The following is an 8343-nucleotide window of genomic DNA, read 5'->3' on the forward strand; positions in this document are numbered from 1 at the left end:
GATGTGTGATCATTTTGTTTTATGGGCTTTGGTGCACCTTGGATGTATAGGATTGAGTCCTAATTTAATTGTGGGTAATTTTGGTATATAGGCTAGAAAACCCAATTAGGATTTTGGAGCCTTTAATGGGAAGGCTCCCTTATGTTTTCTATATAAAGGCTAAGTCCCCCCTCTTCTCTCCATATGGTTGATAGCTTGCCCCATTGACGGCTATCTTTTGTGAGGAGCAAGGAAGGAAAAGATCCAACCGCTATTATTGCAGGTGATTGAAGACATATTCAATATTCTTCCGTAGGGTTATATCTCTCAAACTTGAATACACTATTGTTGTAATTCTAAATCTTAGCATGTTATTAGTTATGATTAACAGCGGAAGCTCAAAGTAGGAAGAAGGAGCCTCGGCAGATAGGGCTGAGAACAAAAAATGAGGTTGTGCCAGTAAGAAAATTTCAAGTGGTGCTTGGCCAGGATGGCCACACTGTCCCACCCGAAGAGGAGGAGAGCTTTGGAGAGAGAGAGGGGGGAGAGAGAGGAGAAGGCTCGGTGCTCTTAAAGGGGTGAGGGAGAGGGGTTTTATAGGTAAGGGCAGTTGTATCGCCCGCGAGGATCGTAGGCAGATAAGCATCACGAGATGGCTGACGGCCGTTCTAACTCTCCGCGTGAGCCGGGAAGTTCAACCGCTTCAGCTCATTTAGGCCTATTCTCACAAGCTATATTTTGAGTGTTGCACTACCTCAAGTCCACTCCTGGGTAAGGTCTCCTTCCCTCTCTTCACTAGCTCTCTTCAGCAGCAGCTGCCCTATAGCCCCATTTCTTAGAAATCTAAGAAAACAATCACCATTTTTTGTTCCTTTGCCTAAAGGGGAACATCAATCTATGGCTTTGAGAACTTGTAAAATTAAGTGGATCATTTATTTTTCCAAATTTAACTTGATGTATGTATGTATCTCCATAAGCATAGCAAAACATATCAAATTGACTGCCATTTCACTAAACATATCGATTTCAGCATTATAAGTTGACATTGCAATTTTGGCATTTCATCGTACTTGTTTCCTTTTATCCACGATTGACCTAATATCTTCACGTTTCTTCCTTTTTATTGTATCCAAATAGCTGTATATTGCTTTCCTTTTTGACCCAATAGCTTATTAGCTTGTATATATATCCATCTTGTACGTGAATAAAATCGCGGAAAAAAAATTTGGTTCTTCAATCTTTAATAAAAATGAAAGAATTAATAGTGCTGCTAGCACGCAACTCCATAACTCTGCATGGATTTAATAAATATAGAAGTATATGAAAAGAAATAAATCCTGAAATGACGAGGCAAGGTGCGATGCTACAATTATACGATCAAAGGTTGTCAAAAAGATGAAAAATGATAATGACAATCTTGGGATACAAAAGTGGTGATAAAAGCTAAATATGTAATTTACAATTGATTTGTTTTCGTTCTACAATTAAAGCAGTGTTTCTGCGACGCCTGGGTTCCATGAATTGACTCTGACTTCCCATCAACCAAAAAGGAAAAAATAAAAGAAGCATGACATCCAATCATAGCCAAATAAAACATAAGCTATGTCCAGCTACCCCATCTATGAATCCTAAAATTAAACAATTGACAGAGAGAGTTGAAAGTTTCGTGATAAAGATTCCGATGGAGAGAGAACTTGAGCAGAGGAAAGCAGTAGAGGCCTTGCAATGTGGTGTTATGTGTGGATGATGAGGACCTATTCCAAGACTTCAGTTGGCCACATCTGCTTCCACTTAGCAATTTCATCCTTGCTACGAAGTTTCCTGATTCCTCCAAAAAAAACCCATCTATTTCATTGCCTTCTTCTTGATGATATTTCCGGTTTATTGATGCTTGCCTCCATCTTGAACCAGGTGTTACTGGTTGAACTCTAATATGACAGTGCCTGCCAACATTGTTAGACAAAAGTTTGAGTCTTTTATAGTAGGAAATTTAGCTGAACTAAAATCACAGCAGTAACAAAAGATTGAGCTTTTTTTTTTACCCAAGAAAAAGGCACAGCAGTAACAATAACCAAGTTCAAGGAAAATAAATATTGATTTCACATTGAGTAGAAGTTAGTAAAACTTTCAAAACAAAATCATACATCATCACCAAGTACTACGTTCCAGAGGATAGCTTAAACCTTGTAAATCTTTGTTTAGTTTGCAAAGGTCTAACATATAAAGTTCATATGCAGATCCCAGCTAAACTTTGACTATTTAAGTTAGGATTAGCGGTAGTAAGATGGTTCTGAGAACCAGACCAAACTGTTTCGAGTCAATATCTATTTCTAGACACATTGTTGTATACCTTGAGTATTTAACCAAGTATGCTTTAATGCATGGTACTGTATTGACAGCTTGTCTGAAGAGAAACATTGTTAGTTAGTCAATGTCCAAGCAGGTGGGCTAAAACTTCTACTTTTCGTTAGTGCTGCGAGCATAAAAAGCTTGCCTCAGGATATAGGCATATATCCTGTGCTGAATACAGATTGCAACTCATATTGGCATCCTAGGACAATAGGACATGGGAACTATTCATTGACAAAAGATAAAATCTATGTAACTATTATACATGCAAACTTCAATCTCAAGGCTTATTCAAGCATAAAATCCTCAGATAAAAATTCTAAGATGGGATCAAGTGTAAAACTAAATTATATATCTCAGAGCATTCGATTAGCTGAAATAATCTAACATACGCCATCAGAAAATACGAGGAAAAAAGGAGGCATTTTTTTTTTCTTCGATTTAACAGCTTTAGCATTGCTAAGTCTCAAACTTAGAATAGCAAAAGGATTTAGAAACTGTTAGTTGGGAACAAGGCCCATAATCTCAGTACCGGATACTATACTCGTGCGTTACTAGTTAGGTATGATATAGGCAGTACATACCGTACTGAGATAGTTCCCAAGCCATTTTACTCACTTTTTATCATGGTACCATTTGAAAATGGACATTACGGATCACTATGGGTCAGTATGGTATGATACACACATCTCGTTTTGGGCGATACCATGTGGTATGGTATAGTTTAGCTCATTATGGGCTGATTCGAGGGCTATACCTACCTGAATAGTATTTTCATACCAGTTCCAACTTGATACTGGTAGATACACTCTTAACCGGATGGTTTGGGTCGGCACTATTAGCGAGAATCATTGCTTATATTGCATCCCAAGAATCATGAAGCATCATGTTGACTAAGAGATTCTTTCATATTGTGCAACAATTCAAAAACATTCCTTATTGGCAAAGATCATGCTGTTCAAGAATCCTAGAGAATCAAGATAACTAAGAGATTCATACATATTGTGCAAGAATTCAAAAATATTTCCTATCGGCAAGAATCATGCTGGCCAAGAATCATGGTGAATCAAGATGACTAAGGGATTCTTGCATATTGTGCAATTATTCAAAAGCATTCTTTAGTCTAGGAAAGTTTACTTTATTTGTAAATCATTCTTTATTTTTTCTATTTCTAACATTGATCCTATGTACTATAAATTTACAAGCAATGGATGAATCATGTGTTGCCTTTTACCTCAATCATCTAGCCTCATTAATTCCTTTAGCTTCAATTTCTATAGGCACGACAAATATTGGCTGTGAATTTTATTACAATGCTTCACAGAAAATTTCAATATCTGGCTCAGAAACACATTTAAACGGGATTAAAAGAGTGACAACAGAAGCAAGCAATTAGCATTCTAAAGCAGCTGATAGAAATTGTAACAAATCAGCTAGTAGAACAATTAGATCCTTGAAAGTTTAATGATTATATTTAAGAAAAATACAGTCCAAAAGATTAAATTAGGAGCAATAGCTCCTAATTAGTTTCTAAATCAGTAATCAACTGACAAAAATCTTTCAGCTTGATGTTGTATATCAGGAAAAAAAAATTATATTCTGAAGATATGTGACATTTATTCCACCTTCTCCAAGATATACAATATATTGCACAACACACAATCACCATCTCTTTCAACGGCTTTAGGGAAAACAGAGATAATACATAAATGAGATTATTATTATCCTTACCGCTGTTATGACAATGGCAGAAATGTTCATTTCCATCACATGACTCCAAATGACCAACAACTCCATACCACCAGCCTGCCAGGCATAGCCAGACATTAATTAGTTGTACAGGTTCATTTAGATTCAACATACCTCACAGTATGACATTTCTGCTGTCTACGCAAAATAGACAGGATGACCACAGGAACTAGGTTAGCTATCCATAAGCAACCAAAGAATTGGTCTGAGAAAGAACATCAAAAGATCTGCACACCACCCTGAAAAGATTGAAAAATAAAATAAAATAATGGTTGATGCACTCGCCATATGGGAATTCTTCATTACTTCTCCGCTGAACCTCGATATGATCGCCTGGGCGTAAATCATTCAGACAATCAGAAATATGAAGATCATGTGCAGGAGTGTCAACTGGTGGTGCTCTTAGCCTCTCCCATTGCACTCCTTCCTCTATGACTATAGTCTGACGCCCATGCGGTGGGTACCTGAAGTCAAGATATTGTTGAATGGCAATATTAGGCACTCAAACAAATTATACAATATACATATTCCCCCTTGATCATTAAAATTAAAAAGAAAAAAGTGTTTCCATCAGCTCATACATTTAACTCCGGCAAACAAAGAAGCACTATATCAGTAGTGGTATGTTTCCATACCACAGAGAGAAATAACTACTTTCATGATTGATCAAAACAAATGGAAAAAGCATTTGCATCTACACCAGGCTAATTTAGACATACCTTGCACGAAAGGTGTCTGTGTGGCAATCATAACTAATTGCAGCGTCATAACATGACAACATGAATCCCACATGCCCATGCTGCAGAAATTAAATCAAAATTCAGTAACTTATCCACAAAAACAAAAGATACAGATATTAAGCACCACAACGAAAGGGTTATAAATTAGAATAGACTAAAAAAATAAAACCAAAGCACGAAAATGGCGAGACTAGTCCTATTTCTAGTAAACCACATATTATTATCAGCTCCATAAATATGACCATCGAACCTTGCCATGCAAACTTATAAATCCACAACAAGAACATATGAGTGTGAAGAACAGCGCAAAAATATATCAGATGTCAGATCGTCTGATGAATATAAGGTACGAAACATTTATAACTACAGCAACATATTATCGGATCGGTACCTCGCGATTGTAAACCTGAGCAGGGAACCAAAATTTGCCACCCTCAAGCGAGAGATACCTAGACATGACGTTGTCATGAGGCAAAAGACTCCTTGGCTTGCCGCTGGCCTCAAGCGAGAGATACCTAGACATGACGTTGTCATGAGGCAAAAGACTCCTTGGCTTGCCGCTGGCCTCAATGCTAGACTTGAGCCAAGAAAGAGCCCAAGTGCAAGAGAGAGCCTCAATCCACCTCTTCTGCTTTGCGCTGCTGACAACACCACCTGAGAAGTCCTTCCGCGAGGGGAAACACAACTGCCAATCTCTGCGTGCCGCCCGGCCAATCACGTTCGACCATTTCTCTTTCATGTGCCTCTCCCAGAGGTGATCACTCCTACACCTATCCCTCAAAGGGCTACACACGGCCGCCATGTTGCACAACCCGGCCGGGGACAGCTTCCCCAGAATACACTCTAAGGCCAAGTCAGGCAAGTCCAAGAGTGACATCTTTTCCAACTCCTCCACATTTTCTACTCCCAGGGCACAACTCTTATTCAAAGACATCGTCAATGAGATACGAATGATGCGAGCACCAGCCAAGCTACAATTCCTCAAAAATTTCACCAAAAAATACAAGAACTCCTGCCCGACCAAGTTGTAGAGCAGTCTCACCTCACTTGTCCATGAAGGCAGAGGGCGCAAAGGGAGAGACTTGACTAGAAGGATGAGGAAAGGGAGGAAAGATATAAGGAAGAAAAGCATCAGATAAGGGAAAAGAAGAGAATCTTAAGATGGGCTGATTGGGTGCTCCACATGAAGATTAAAGAAATATAGAGAAGACCCAATTGCTACAAGAAAAGCAACAATTTGATAAAAACTTTCCGGATCAAACAGGGAATGATCCTTCATCTTTTGCTGGGTATTGCTGACGTGATGAAACCCACTAATGCTTCCAAGCAGGATTCAACGAATCCAAAAGGATAAACTGGAGACACGCCAAGAACGCGGGCTTTTGCCAGATTAAATAACCGGAAACTTGCCTGAGAACTGGGTTTCTGGGGCTCTTTTCCTCACTAGACCTGAAGGTTAGGAGGAAGGATCCAGAGCTGGCATTGCCCTTGCTCCTGACAATCTGAAGAAGAAATTAGCTATAGATTTAGAGACCCAGCAGCAAATCTTGGAGGGAAGTGGACTAATGGGAAGAGATATCGGATGGATGGATTTGGAAGCTAACACCAACACCAATAACTACGCCTACAGACATGTCAGAACACAGACACAATGACAAAAGAATAAATCAGGAGCGGAGATCATCTGGCAGAGAGGAATGGAGGAGAGAAAGATGGAGATGAACATGAAGTGGGGTCCCTCGCCCCTTTCAGTTCATCAACATCTTGACCCCAACCTACCAAACCCTCAGCACTAGCTCCATATCTCTCTCTCTCTCTCCCTCGGTAACTCGGATAGAAACTGTGACGGCAGAGAGACAAGAGACGGGCGTACACGATTCTACACCATGGGGATGGGTATATATGGATGGGAGGGGTTGGACGGCCAGGGTCCAACCAGGAACCTACACCCATCCCTCAAAACTTCCACCCATTTTCCTGGGCTCTCTCTTGCATTTATTTTGTTTATCGATGAACTTTAGAGGGAAAGTCGCCCGACCGGATATTTAACTAGCGGGCTTGACAAGGACGATGACCTCCAAGTCCACGGCTCGACAGGATTGTGTTAACTATTGTGGATCGTAGCTGATGTAATTGGATATTGGTGGATCGCAGTTGCAAAAGAGCTTTTGCCGCCTTGGTTCATTATCGAATTTCTCCCAATCATTGCCACCTCTTTAGAGACCCGACAAAGAAGAGGGTCAGACCCTATCCAATATCAATATTTTTTTATAAAAAAAATTATGGAGACAGTCCATCAACTTCGAACTTGTCTCAAAAATTTCTTCTATTTTAAAATTTTTTAAATTGACCCTTTAAATTTCAAAACATTATAGAGAAAATCCATCAACTTCCAACATGTCCCACACAACTCTCAAAGCACGTTAAACCCGTTCTTCCATATTATTAAAATACATTGTAGATGTCTAAAGAGTGTGAGGATATTTTGGTCATTTGAAATGGCAGGCTAACAATAGCAGCTAGTTGGAGCCCGAAGATGACATTGAAATAACTTGGAAACTTGAAGTTGGATGATCATTTTGAAACAATTTGGAAACTTAATCGCTTTGAAACCTTTTAAAATTAAAGAGGCTGTTGCCGCCCTTCCCATCACAATCCGTGTGTTGCTGGAAGTTGGACCCGGGGTGACCGCAGACCGAGGGGGAGGAGCTCCGGCTGGTGGTGCGACGGTTGACGGCTGACTCCGGCGGACTTGCAAGAAGCCTGTGGCCGGGGGTTCCGGCGCAGGCCCTCCGATGCTTAAGTCCGAGGGATTTTTAATGGAGAGAAGTAATGGAGAAAAGTAATGGCGGGAAGGAAGAAGAGGTCCCGCCTTGAGCTTCTTCCTCCTTTTTATAGGAGGGGTGCAGCAGTTACCTGTGATTGGACGTGATTGCGCGAATCAATGAGTTACTGTAAACGGCCCGAGTTTGGGCTAGCTGGCGATCTGCTGAGATCGTGTGGATTCAAATATTGACAGCCGTTGGGGCGGAGATTGCAGGATTTGATCCCGAATATGGAGGACTTAATTTTTGTGGAGTGGGAGGTCTGCTTCTCCCTTTAACTGGTCTTGCTTGGCTTTAAGTCGATCGGGCTTAACTCTGCCGAGACCATGCCTGCCGAGGTCGCACCGAGATCGACGGTCGTGAGCTTGTGGTCGTCGATGCGAGACTGGGTCTCTGAGGTCGGGCGCTTTTGAGGTCGGCGCTCTGAGAGTATGCTTGCTGTCGTCATGTTCGTCATCAAGTGCTAGTGATTGACCACGTGCTTTGAGCGATCCATTTTTCCCCCCAACACTACCCCCGACTTCGAGTTCGAGCCGTTTTCGAGCTTGGGTGAAGGAAATAGCTATTTCTATCATGTCGGCAGATCAGGCGCTTTAAATTGTTCAGTCGTTTTGAGCGCTTTAGGGCGTCTTCAATGATAGCACGAGGCGGCTTTTTATTTTTCGAGGTGGTTTCGAGCTGTGGATTCATGATGGGTTCCA

At 40.8% G+C, this 8343-nt stretch overlaps 1 pseudogene; it reads right to left on the bottom strand.

Moving 5' to 3' along the window:
• Window positions 1-1402: 1402 nt before the first annotated feature.
• LOC103697843 lies at window positions 1403-6817 on the bottom strand (annotated as a pseudogene).
• Window positions 6818-8343: the final 1526 nt, after the last annotated feature.

The sequence above is a fragment of the Phoenix dactylifera genome, unplaced genomic scaffold (genome assembly GCF_009389715.1).
Source record: "Phoenix dactylifera cultivar Barhee BC4 unplaced genomic scaffold, palm_55x_up_171113_PBpolish2nd_filt_p 001822F, whole genome shotgun sequence".
In the NCBI taxonomy this organism is placed as follows: domain Eukaryota; kingdom Viridiplantae; phylum Streptophyta; class Magnoliopsida; order Arecales; family Arecaceae; genus Phoenix; species Phoenix dactylifera.